At 45.8% G+C, this 13,555-nt stretch overlaps 1 protein-coding gene across 9 annotated transcripts in view; it reads left to right on the top strand.

Moving 5' to 3' along the window:
* FBXO34 (F-box protein 34) overlaps window positions 1-13,555 on the top strand; it is a 53,848-nt gene that overhangs the window by 11,862 nt on the left and 28,431 nt on the right. For 6 of the 9 annotated variants that reach the window (XM_090034237.1, XM_090034236.1, XM_090034234.1 and 3 more), the window contains one exon: window positions 6,899-6,977. The exons of 1 other annotated variant lie outside the window; for it this stretch is intronic. The gene's annotated coding sequence lies outside the window, so the exon portion shown is untranslated. Of the gene's footprint in view, window positions 1-4,262; window positions 4,392-6,898; window positions 6,978-8,823; window positions 9,298-13,555 lie in introns of those variants that run through there. 2 more of the 9 variants (XM_090034238.1, XM_090034240.1) reach the window with 2 other exon arrangements.

Below are 13,555 nucleotides of genomic sequence, written 5' to 3' on the forward strand. Positions count from 1 at the left end.
GTTGGCCTCATTGTGTGCTGAGACTTTTCCAGAGCAGTAAGTGATCCGATCAAATGCACGGCTGGCCGAAGCAGGGGTTCTGAATATGAACTTCACAGGCCAGACTTGTTTGCCTCTTGTAAGCAACACCTCTGCTTTGCTTTGAAGAGAGTTTAAGCAGTGAGAGCAGGAAGAGCTAGTGTGAGGCATGATATCACCTGCTTTAAAAAAAAAAAAAAAAAAAAAAAAGACCGAGTGCATATCTTCTGATTCCAATGGCTTGTATTCCGAAGTAGATTAGCACTGTAGCAACACCATAGCTCATTCAGATAGTGGTGTGGGTTGAAGCACTTAATCTCCACGGAACTCACACCCTTTTCTCCTAGCGATTAACCTAATCTTGCTGTATGAACATGAGAGAGAGACATTGCAGCTGTCACGGCTCATCTCTGGGTTCCATGCAAAAAAAAAAAAAAAAAAAAATTAGGGGGGTTGGGTGGGGAGGAGATGGACCTGCCAGAGTCTGTGATGAAAATGTTTGAAACATATCAGTTTATCTGGAACATTGTCCCAAGGTAGGTATTACTCCTTGACTAGGGGGGAAAAAATTGCTGTGTGAAGAACAACAGAGTCTGGGCATAATTGTTCAAGAACAATCTGCACCGAATTGCTAAAACATAAGCCAATTACTATCTGGATTAGATACGATTTCAGCAGGACTAAAATTCTGGCCTGTTCTGTGCCTGTGCGGTATTCACTGAAATGAAGGGAGACCGCTCAGATGTGGACTTGTGCTGTTGGCTCAAAGTACTTGCCCCACATGGTCATGTTGAACGGTCTGTACTTAGACAGGCACTGCCCAGTCATTTCAGTGTGCACATGACCCTAGACCCAACACAGGATGCATAAAAGGATGTTCTGGAGAAGGCTTTGGAATAAGTTTCTGTCTGAGGTTGAAGTGGAATGAAAGTGCATTTGTGCATGTGTATTGCTTCAGATGTGCATCGTTCTGTTGACTCCTAATTAAAATACTTTTCTTGGAACTGGGGCTTCTGAAAGGCCATGCTGCTTGATGGACCAACTCTAGTTATGCCAAGGCACCAGTGCAGTTATCTAGCTCCTGGTTATTCCACCACTGGTTGGGACTTCCTAAGCTCATGTATGATGATATACTTTGCTGTGGCAGTCTAATTTTTTGCATGTTGGCTGGGAGAGTTGCTTCTACAGCAGGGGTGGCCAATTTTATTTCAGCTGGATGGCCACTTATGAGTCTTGGTGAGCTGTCAAGAGCTGCCCCTCAGCTGGTGCCCCTCCCCCTGGTTGCCATCTTGGGACCAGAAGTCCCATCCCCAACCCTTGACACTTTGCCACTGGGAGTCCTTCCCGTTGCCCCAGAAGTACTTCTTTTGGGACCTGGGGGAGGGAAAGGAGGGGTGTTACCATCTTGGAACCAAAAACAACCCTAAATTGTGTACTAAAAATCACATGTCTACAATAACACCTTTTAATTTTATTTCAAAAAATATTTTTCTCCTGATTATTTTTGTGTGTGTGTTTTTTGTTGTGCATGTAGAGGTGATTGCGTCATAGTTCAAAATGAAGTCTCACTCTTGTACACTGTTGGGGGGTGTGGGGACATAGGTGGGTGGGCAGGTGTGTGTGTGTAGGTATGGGGGTGGGTTTTGGGTTGCTGTATGGGGTTTTGGGGGGGGGGGGGCTGTATGTGTTTGTCTGTGTGTATGGATGTGGGTTGTGGGGGAGGGCACCATGTAGTTCCCAGCTGCAGCGTGGGGCTCGCAGGGCTCTGGCTCTGTGCTTCCATGTGGGGCTCTCGGCTAGAGAGCTAGGAACCGAGTGTGGAGGCATGGAGCTGGCCCAGCCTGATGGCGTGGGATTCCCTGTGGCTCCTGGCACTAATGCACCAGTGGATCGGGCTGGCTTCGTGTAGGACCTAGCATTACAGTCGGGAGCTGCGTGCCACAGGGCTGACATATCTAGCTCCATGCTGTGCTGCGTGGGTCCCAGCATTGCAGTGGGAACCACGTGGTGCCTGGAGGGGATGTTGCTGGGAACCATGTGGTACCAGGAAATTCCCGGCCAGTTTTGTGCCTTGCCACGTGGGTCCCAGCTGCAATGCCAGGACCTGCACAGAGCCACCCTGACCCAACCCGTCCTGGCCTGATGGTGAAGGAACTGAGCACTGGTGGGCCAGGCTAGCTGGCTCTGTGCCACACTGCATGGGTTCCAGTGCTTCACAGAGCCTGCCAGCCCGGCTGGGCATCTCCCAGCAGTGCATGGTTCCTGGCTGTGTGGCTGGGACCAGACAGCGTAGCAGGAGCCAGCCAGAAACCATGGGGGCCTAGCTTGGCCTGGCCAACCTGGGCTGGCTCATGCTGCGCTGGCCATTCTCTCTCCCCCCCGCTCTTCATCAGCCCGTTTTTTATTTGAGTTTCCACTCCTGGAGGGAGGGCAAGGAAACAGCCTCCAGGTCCCAGGCCAGAAGCCTCCAAGCAGGTTGGGGGCTGGGAGTGTGGGGGGCCAGGCCAGCCTTGCTGCTGCTGCTGCTCGGTCCTGTCACCAGCTCCTCCTTGGTCTTGCTGCCACTGGTGCCTTGTCATCTTTGATAGGCAGCCCTTGGGAAGATCATTTCTAAACCTTTTTAGGGCCCCCATGGGCTGAATAGAATGGCTTGGCAGGCCATATCCGGCCTGTATTTTCCCCTGTCCCTCCTCTACAGGCATCCTGGCTTAAAGCTTTGCATGAGTGTTTGCTTCTGACTGGTTTCAGCCTGAGTGGAAATCCCCAAGGTTAGGACTTCAGGATCACAAGGAAAAATGCCACTGTGTTCCATGTAGCTTTTCCCATTCGGTCCTTTGTGTAACTTTGAGGAGCCTCAGAATTTGTTTTTATTAGTTCAAGGGCTTTGTCAAGTAACGGGGACAGTTCCAGACTCAATAGAGACTTGTCCTCCCATAGCCAAGGGTATGGCGCTCCATAGTCAGGGTGGTGGGAAGACATTTTAATCTATTTATCTTTTAGTTTAAAACCTTCTCTTCAAGTGGAAGAAAACAAGGCCCATTTCTGAGGGCAGTGGCTATCTTGGCTACTCTTTGTTACCATTTTTATTTTGACAGTAAGGTATTCAATCTTTGTTTTCCTGGAAGTAGCTTGGTTCTTGGTAATGAAGAAGCTGGTTCCATGGAACCACAGTGTAGATCCAAGCATGCAGCCAGACTTCTGAAGTGAGTCAGCGTGCTATGACCATGTGCTCCAGTGAGAGGCAAAGGCTCCCCCAGCTCAGGGGACATTTATATAGTAACTTTTAATTTTAAAAAGCTCTGAGCCCTAACTTGCATATAGCACACTGGGGTTAACACACACAGATTTTTAACCAGAGTGCCAGCGGATCTTTAAAAACCCTGTGATCAGGGCTTTTGCGTAGTCTCATTAAGACAAGTTAATTGGGAGTTGTTGGTTTTTTTGTTTTTTTTTTTTTAAGTGTGCAGTTCCTTATGGTGAAAAGAACACTACCCTCTGAAAATCAATGCCCTAAATTCGCAGAAAATCTGAGTTCACAGAGATACTGATGTAATTTCATTTTTTTCCAGAGGGTAAGGATCTTGCTTTGGTGCAGCACTATAAGAAGAAGGCTCAACATGAATCTCCTTCAGGTGCTGTTCTGTAGTGCAACGGTCAGTAAGCTGTGGCTTGCAGAGTTATTGGACTCAGCCCATGGAGCAGGGGCTTTGGCATCTGGCAACAGGAGAGGTCACCTGCACCACAGCTGGGTGCTAAGTCTGGTGCTGCACTGTGTTGCTTCTCTCTGCTTCCCAGCTAAACGGAAGAAGTGGTGGTGACTGAGTCCTAGGGCTGGCCCATCATCAACCTGAGCTGGGTTGTTGCAGCCTACCACTGAAAAATGCTGCCAAACCCTGCTCCAGAGCAGTGGTTCTCAGGTTTTTTTGTCCCATTTGTAAACATCAATGGCCAGTCCCGACCTGCTACCCCCAGCCCTGTGGGGTGGGTGTGTGGGCCCAAGGGTTTCTGAATGACCTCTTGCAGGATGGAGGTCTGCCAGCCTGCAAGGGGGGGAAAAAACAGTTTCCCATATTTTTTTCAGTTCTAAAGGAGAATCCACTTTTATAAATGGATCAACAAACTTTAAACTTGGTTTTCAGTCCTTCCATATATTCTTGTGACCCACAGGTTGAGAAACGGTGCTCTAGAGGACAAGGTTGCCACTGAATGGGGAGAGATGCTCTTGCCTGACGTCTTCTGCATAGTCCTGAAGAAGTCTCGGACTGGGTGCATCTCCTCCAAGCAGCTGGCAAGTGGCTACTTCCCTTGTTGAGCGGTGGTACTTCTGCAGTACTGCCGGTCTGGCCATGGGCTGAACTGCCAGCTGAGCAAAGGTGAAATTTATGCTCTGAGCAGCAGCAAAGCTCCACTTCTCTTGGGATTTTTCTCTTTACCCAGACTTAGCTGAAAACAGACTTTCTACCCATGTCAGGGCTAGACTAGACTAGCCTTGGCAGCTCAAAATACCTATGTGTTTTGTTTTTTTTTTTTCGTTTTTTTTTCCCCTCAACCAGTTCTTCTTCCTTGCAGGTGCCTGTCTTTCAGGCCTCTTAGAGAGAGCCTCTCCAGGCCCTGGCTCTCCTCTCTGTCCCTCTGTCAGACAGGCTGTGTTACTTCCTTGCAGGGCTCATAACTAGAAGTATGTGACGCACAGCATGGCTCCCGGTATTAAAAATGCCTCGGGGCTGTGATGGGCCTGTTGAAGAATGCTCTTGCACCCCTAAGCCCATGCCTTGTTACTCATCTTTCTTTGGTGCATCTTCTACCTGATTTGGCTGGTACCTGAACTTTTTGTAGGGCAAAACTTAATGCTGGCTTGGATTGCTGAGGGTCCAGGAGATCCAAATGTGGTATATTGACACTTTAGATGTGAAATGACCTCTCTTCTTGCAAAGTCTGGATGGGGTCCTCTGTGCTGGCAGTGGCATCTGGTGTGTGCTTAAAATTGCTGTTCCTCTTCCCCTGCATCATCTTATAACACGAGGCAGTGTTATAAGATGCTGCCCTTGTTCTGTGGCTCGTTCAGCTTGCTTTATGCAGCAGAGATGTGTTGTACAGTGTGAATTTGGTTTTCTTTCGGATGTTGAATTTTGTGGCCGCGCCCCAGATTTTTGCCTCCCACTGTGTGAAAGGCTTCTGGGTACAAGATGGCATTGCTGTGTTAAGAGCTGTCAGAGGATGTGTACAGTGAAGGCTTTGACGGTTGGGTGGGAAGCAGCTGAGTTTATCAGCAGAGTGGAAAGGGCAGAAAGTGCTGTTAAATTTTGAAGAGGGGGAAGCAATTGAACCTGTTTTTGAGGCAGGAGATACAGGGCTTTTCTCTCTATCTTTGTGTGACTGCATCTGCAGAAGAAGAGGTGTGCGTGTGCACACATGAACACATGCGTACTCTGTCAATAATTGGGTTCCCTGTGACCTGCCGCTGCATCCATCAATGATGGATAATGGCTAAAGGGATCAGGAGGGAGCTGGTTAATGATGGCACTTGATCTAGTTGTTAGGAAACAGGTATAATCCTGACCTGAATCAAGCTCAGTCCTTAAAGAAAAAAAAGGTTTCTTGCCCTGAGGCTTCTGTTCCAGATTGGAAAATACAGTGCGGTATGATGATAAAGGAGGGCCTGGGGGAGGGTTGTGTTTGTGAGAGATCAGGAGATGTCTGTTTATGCCTGTAGCTTGTTCATGCTCCTAGGGAGGTGTCCAGGGGGATGGTGAGAATGGAGATCAGGACTGGAAGGGGGTGTTGAGAGCAAGCTGAAGTTTGGGGGCTATAGGAGAAGTCCATGGAGGTGCCTATGGAAAGATCGCAGGGGAGCCACAAGGTGAGCAGTAAGTGATAAGGCATGAGCAGGGGCTTGGGATGGGGTGACCATGGAGGCAAATGGGGCAGGGCTGATGCTGGGTAGGGCCTTCGCTATGACTAATGAACAGGGCAGAGAAGTTCCTGGAAGTCGGCATGTGGGTCCAAGAAAGGTATATATTTTGATATAGGGGCAAGCAAGGAAAGCATGTACTGAATGGAAGCGCTGCCAGCTTGTCTTTCCTCTAGACATGGCCATCGCAGGGAATCTATAACATGCCTCTTGCCCCACACACGGCTCTTGAAGGACCTTTCTGGCTGATCCATGGGCTTTGCTCTTGGCCAGTCCTCAGAGAGGTCCACCTTGAAGCTCTCCATGGGCATTAACAGTCATCCTTGGGGCAGCCCTTAGTGAGGGTATGAATGGAGGAAGCCTCTCTGCTACACCTTCTGGAGACGGAGCCCAGAGGAAGGGAGGAGGGTTGTACTTGAGCTAGCTGAGGGTACGAAGGTGGCTTAGGCTTCTGCTGATCTGCCCTGTCCCTGGTGTCCCTAAGTCTGTACCCTACAGCGGCTGTGGCTCAGCACACCCTTTACACTGGGGCTTGCAAGTCATCTGCAAGAGGTAGTTGATAGCAGGCCTGCATGAAGGAGATGCTTCAAGTTGTGAGGCTTTTATAAAGCATCTTATGTGGACCACAGAGGGGGAGAATCCCCCTGACATGCCTTGTGGGTATCTAACAGGAATTACTATAACAATGGAAGGTATATGTACAGTACTGGGCAGATGGGGTGTGGGCTCTACCTCGGTCTTGCAGCTGCCAAGATTTCTTCCCTGTGGGTTTAAATTGCATTTTAATGAGGTGATGCTTGTGCACCTTTGGGCTGAACTTGACTGTTCGTACGTGCCCTACACAGTGGGGCACTCCTGGTTTGTTCCCAGCTCTGCGTTCTCTTCTCTGCATTTAGTAGGTAGTTCTTGAGTTGAAAGATGATGCTAATTGCTGGTGTTAACTAACACCCCCTCTCTTTTGCTCTTCAGAAATGTCATTCTCGTGAGCCTGCAAGAATCATAGGGAACTGTAATGTCTAAGCCTGCATGGAGGAACAGCTTTTCTAAGGTACCTTTTTAACTGATATGCTACTTGTCATAGGAACTGCTTACCACTGCACAGGTCCCTACTGCCCGATTCCTTTTCCTTCTCCCCTCCCACCCTCTTCCTCTACTCAAACTCTTGAGATCCAGCTGCAGATACCTTGTGTTTCTGATGGACCAGCCCTATGCAGCATCCATTGCCTGTGACACTAGTCGTGTGACCCCCGTGGAGCTTGGTGTGCCCAGTTTCTATCTACGATAACTAGCTAGGGAATCAAGGATAGATGTGGAGTTCCCTGCAGGCACAGGACCTGTGTGGTGGGCTGGGATATGCTGTTAACTTGGATGATGTTTCAGAAGCTCATTAATCTGGTGTTGGGTATTTAGACCAGAGGCTTTTGGCAGTATTTTTGCCATGATGCACAGCTGTATCCTACAATCGGTTAAATGTATCAGTAATGTTGAATCGAAGGTCTCTTAACTGTTTGTGCTGGCCTTCATAGCTTTCAGATATTAGCCTGCTCTGCTGCTTGATCCTGCAGTGATGCCATAATACTGAATTTTGGACAGCCCCTAACATTACCATGGCAACAGACTGATGTCAGAAACTCAAGGACATGACTTCAATGCATGATCATGCAGAGGCAGAGTCTGGTTTGTGAAGGAGAAAGCTGACTAATGCACATCTGAAACGCAAGTGGGGGGGCAGGAATGCAGAGTACAGCTGACCGAGCGGGATGCTTCAGTAGGAAAATTCTCCGCTTAAAGAGGCAAATGTGAGTCTGGTCGCATCTTAAGGTAAGAACACGCTGCTTGGAGATCTTAGAGTGGAAAAGCTGGCATCTTGCAGGTATCTTGTATCTTTTTAAGCTGAGTGTTCGGTCTCGGGTGAGAACTTGCTCTAGTTTCAGACCTTTTTTGGTGTGCTTCGGGGAACTCATCGCTATCTTGTGTCCGTAGCGAAAACACTTCTGCTTAGTTCATACTGCTCAAATGGCTTCATTTGTTTTCCAAAGCTTTTCTTTTATCCATAACATTTGAAGGTGAAAGGGGAGCTCTACATCTGCGTTATGGTCACATTTTCCTATATCCTATTAGCAGATTCCAAGATTGTTTAATGTGATCTCCACCCATTTCATTTGGCTGCAACCTTTGCTCCCATGAAAACAAGGCTGATTGTTCTGAATTGCTGTGTGTATGTGCTTTGGCACGGCATGAAGGTACCTATAATAACACTACCATTGTCTGAAAAAAAGCCTGTTGCAGTAATAACTACAAATAAAAGGGAGCAGGGCTGGGGCAAGACAGATAATGGTGCTTATCCCATCCATTGCATGCAGCAAGTCTGCTAGCCTTCTGTGTAACCTCTTAGCAGTGATCTAGATCTTGGCATGTGAATCTGGGGGAGGGTGAGCTAAGGTATTTGCATATTATTCTAAGTACACTGTTACCTGATAGTCAACTGTCAGCTCCTCGAGTCCAAGGCTGGGAGACCTAACCACTTGGATTGTCCTGTCTTTTATTTGCATGCTTGGAACAGTTTGTTTTTTTTACAGCTAACTTCAAGTGAAATGTTCCCAATTGCAACTAGCAGCTATGCACCTTCTAAAGAAATATGCCTGCACATTGGACACGAGTGCCAAGTGGGGAGATACTCTGATACAAGCTTATGAGTAGATGGCCTAGCATTTGAGGACCCTGCCCCCGCCCCCCCCCATCTCGAAAGGATGTGACAAATGACTGAGGTGCCTCTGTGACATACTGCCACTGTTCCTCCTGGCTGCCAAGGAACTGTGCGCGCTACTATAGGATATACTTTAGAAGTGTTTGATTATGCATTACTTGAAGGGGGGGTACACTGCGATTGATTGCTTCCTGAGTTTACAAAAATGAGCCAAGACTTTTCGGATCACAGCTGTTTTCCAGAGAAGGAAGCCATTAGCACTCTGAGACAGATTGCAGCAAGAATAAATTGGAACTACTGGGCTCAACTGGAAGACTAGCTCTCCGTGCCCAGTTACCAGCTGAAGGGGCTACGTGGGATTAGAGCTTTATGTTGGTTTGCAGCAAGTGACTGAAAAATCATGGGCTGCAAAGAGTCTGTCCAGCTAAGGGAAGTGCTTGCTTGCAATGTGTTTCTTTGAGGAAAGAGATGGAGGAAGTAAGTTTGAGGGTCCAAGAACCATAAAGCAGCAGCTTTGTGGAGGCTTGAGAAACTCGATGAGCGCACAAGTCTGCTCTTGCAGGAGCAGAATGAATGAACTGCACACACCAGGCAAATGCAGGCATGTCCAGCATGTAGCAGAGCGGTTCTGGGAAACTGCACAATTTGCCTCCTATACTATGTAAGTAGTTTGAGTCGATGCTTCTTATTTTTTTTTTTTTTTTTTTTAATTTTTCTGACAGTGTCTCGTGGGATGATTTCTCACTCAGGCAAAAATGCATGTTATGTAAGTGCCTTAGAAATGTCACCTAGCTTGTTTGCATGAAGCTGTGTGAAAGAGTTTGAAAATGGACTTGGTTAACACTTGAAGTGCATGTTGGCATAAAATCAGGCAACAGATGTGAAGAACAGGGGATGCAGTTCCTTTTTCCTTAAAGGAAAGACCTGTTGGTGAGAAGAGGGAAGTGAAAAGGAGGGGTAGTTTTGTAGGGTGGCTTGGGGGGGGGGATTGTTTTGCTTTTAAGACCACATTGGGTGGAAATACGACAGTGAGGGCTGATGGCATGTAACAATAGATCACTGATCAGAGAAGTACCAGAGAAGAAAATGCATAAAAATGACTTTTTTTTTTTTTTTTTGGTGCTCATTCTTGCTAACAGAGTAGTTCCCAGTGAGTGTTGAAATAAGCCTTGAACAAGTTGGTGAGCCCTTGTGCTGTACACCTTCTCTCTGGCATATCTGGCTGCCTGAAAGCCTTCTTAAATTCTATTTGTTCCTCTGTAAGCAACAAGATGCAGAAGATAAACACATGGCAAAAACAGTCTGTTTCCTTTCGTGGTTTATATAGGTATCAGCTGGATGCTGCACCACTAAGGCGACCAATTTAGGGAGAGAACATTTGGCTATGCAGTTGGGTGTTTTTGAAAATGCACTTTCAATCATATCTGTTGGGAGCACTTGGATTTTCATACCACACCCTTTGGGTTCAAACTGACCCAACAGTGGTGCTTTTTGTTCCCTCTCCCCTATTTAAAACTGCTAATAAAAGTGCCTTTCTGCATAAGCCTCTCTATTTGGGAAGTAATTGTATTGCACTAAGAGTTGCATGTGCAGCATGACTAAACCCAGGGATTCCTTCTGCTCCAGGACATAGTTTCATGGCTCTGTAGTGTTTTGAGAGGCTGAAGGGTGGGATGCAGCTACAGTGAGTTCCCAGATTCCTATCAGTGTGGGTTAGGAGGGGCTGTTTTTAATAGTGATGATAAAAACAGTTATTCCCAGTTGGAGGTTAGTCAGTGGTACAATTATCAGAGCTATGAAACAGTTTTTCCAACCCGAGTTATCCCTGCACTAAGACTGTTTTCCTCCCCTCTTTTCCCTTCTCTTCAGGGAGATGTTTGAAATAATTTCCTGCAAGCTTGTAGAATACTAATAAGACCTGTCAAATACAGAGGGATTAAGTTGCTACAACTTGATTATTACTTGAGCAGTCTAGCTTTCAGGCTAGCAAATTTAGGGTCTTGGGTTCTGGGGGGAGGTTTTTGGTTTTGGGTTTTTTGTTTCATGTTTTTTTCGAAGAAGGATTTCGTAAAAACTGAACTAAATCCAGTGCAATGAGCAGGAACACTGGAATTGGTGTATATTTTAATCTGTCCTAGTATAAAGTCTGTGCAAGTGGGTGCTGTATTTCAGTTTTCCTGCACATCGACTCTAAAATGCGCGCAGCGTTTTTTCTCAGGGAATTGGTAGTCCTGCCAGCCTGAAATTCGGTTCATGTTTTAAAAAAAAAAGAAAAAAAAAGGCAGCTAGAAGTAGGTCAGGGCATTTTCATCTAGCTGCTTCGGAATACAGCATTCCCCTACCAGTTTGTCAATTTTCAGTTGAATTTGCTCTTTCCACTCTTGTGGGGGGTAGAAACTTCCACATGAGGAACCTGGGTACAGAGAAAAAGGTGAAGTGAACTTTGTATCATTTTTCCCCCCCCCCTTGTTTCCTTTACACATTCAACATCCTTCTCTCTAATCTTTCTGTTAGCAGCTTTGGAAATTACCTGGAACAGCACATAACAAAATTTTCAGAGGAATATGCCTTTAGGGAAGCCAGTGTCTCCAAAAATGTAGTTTGTTTTGCATCAACATTTTCTACTTTTGCTGCAGCCCTGTTAAGAGTATACTTTCAGTTTATATGCTGCAAGATGTGTAAGATTAGATACAAAAAAAAATGTTCTTTTTCATCTGCGAACACGCTCCTTGTGTGTGGACTCATAAAACAGAAACCACCCTACACTGAAATTTTGGATGTTTTTTCTTCCCAAGGAATGGCTTAAATAGCAGTTTGTGTCTTTGTTCTATGTGGGTTAAAGTTTGGAGTTAGGAAAAATTTTAATCAGGTATTAGTTGGAAGACCTAGATTTGCAGTTGCTAACTCTAGACCTCTTTTTTTTTTCTTTGCTACTGATTTTTGCAAGAGCCATGAAGTTTGTAGGTCTCAAAACCAGGGTATTTTGAAAGGGCTGTTGTAAAATCTAAGCCAATGATGTAAGAGGATACTGTACTAAATGTTGGTATTTACTACTACTGTGTGCCAGAAAACAAGCTTATACATAGCTGAACTTGTTAAGCAAAGTGCACTGTTTAACAAAGGACAGCTTACATGTGTTCTCCATTGAAAGATTTATGGCATCCGACTGGTAATTCATAAGCAATGGCTTATAACAGATGTCATCACTTTTTCATTGCATTTTATCCAATGCACCTTTTTAAGTTGAAGTTTAAGGTTATGGGGGCACATGAGTGCTTTTGGGTGAGTATACCCCTGCCTGGTCCCCATCTGTGTGGACAGCCTCTGTATTTGCAGTTGTTACATGTAGGGGAACTTAGTACTGAGGGGAAATTATGCATGAGGTATTGCCCGCCCCCCCCCCCCCCCCCAATGCCACTTACTGGGACACGCTTTCCTGCTGTGCCAAGTGGTTTTGTGATTTCCATTTGCCCTGGCAAGCTCAAACCCTAACATTTTATAGCTTTTTACATTGTTCTTTCACATGAGTACTCCGACAGTCACCTTCAGTGTGTCGGCTAAGCGTGAATCTGAAACATTCACGTGTATACCGAGCATAAAGCAGCACTTGGCCTGTACGGTTAGGTCTGGGGATATTCTCACTTACGTAGATGCTGTGAATGGGGGTGTGTGTGTGTATATATGTTCTCTCTCAGCATTGTTAGTAGGGATGGGGACAGAGTTAAGAATACCTTCCTCAACCAAACCATATACCTTTAATTTCTTAAATGCTTAAAACAAAAAAACCCACTTCAGTGTTTTTTTTTTTTTTTACTTCATTCTGTTTTCCCTGTTTAATTTTGTGTGTTCGTTTTCTGCCTTATCACTTGCACACGTGTGAAGATGCCATGTGTAATGTAGCATTGGGGGTTACTGCTGAAATGGCACAGCTAGGAATCATGCCAGCCAAGGCTTCTTGCCTGGGTTAGTACTGTTGCCGCATGCATGTTCTAAGCTTTACTTGCATGTCTTTTACAATGAAGAAAGTCTGTGTGCAACTACAGATACGAAACTTGTAAAACCAAAATGGAAGTATTGCTTTCATATGCAGCAGGTGCATTGATGTTTGTTAGAACCTGACTTAAATTTTCTTTTTAAAGCCATGCAGCAATAACATTGCACTAACCATTTTTGCATTTTTTAAAAATGAATTGCTAGAGGAAAAGGGAAAATCTGGAACTGTCTGATTTGCCAACCTGCTCAGTCTCCTGGCTCTGGAGCTGCTGTGTTTGCAAAGGTAACAAGTGCCTTGATCTGGAGTTATTTGACTAGAAACCCTCAGCCAAAATAAGGTCTTCAGAGTTTGTAAAATGTTAATCAACCAAATTGCAACACAAGCTGGTCTTCTCTTATGGATATTTGGGCTTGAATTCAGATGTTCATAAGTTAGGACAGTTCTTTCAAACCTAGCAGAGCATGATTGATTTCTTTTGAGACCTACATCGAGTTTGAAGTTTGCTTTTGGCTGTTTTGAGTTACCCATGCGAGATGAAAGTTGGTTATATTTTGTAATTTTAAAGCCCAGGTGAGGCATTCTCTTCCATAATCTTTACAGTTGTTTCAAGCTTTGCTGTGGACTTCCGGGCAGATGCCATGAGTGGGGAAATGCCAGCACAAACCCTGAAAGTTTTAACATGTGAAAATAGCGTGGGAAGTCTGTGCAGTTTGAACTGCAGATAGATGTACTGTAACGGTTGGCATGAACTCTGCAATGACCCATCTAAAACCAAAATCCAAATGTTTTGATTGGTCTTTTTTTTTTTTTTTTTTAACCTGCTGCCCCTCTCATCAGGTCTGAGGCCCTGCAGGGGAGGAGGGGGGGATTGAGCTGACTAGTTTTACCAAAGTACTCAGCTCTCCCAACAATGATGAGAGGGTTC

Source organism: Crocodylus siamensis, chromosome 2 (assembly GCF_052110815.1).
Source record: "Crocodylus siamensis isolate JL-2025a chromosome 2, ASM5211081v1, whole genome shotgun sequence".
NCBI lineage: Eukaryota > Metazoa > Chordata > Crocodylia > Crocodylidae > Crocodylus > Crocodylus siamensis.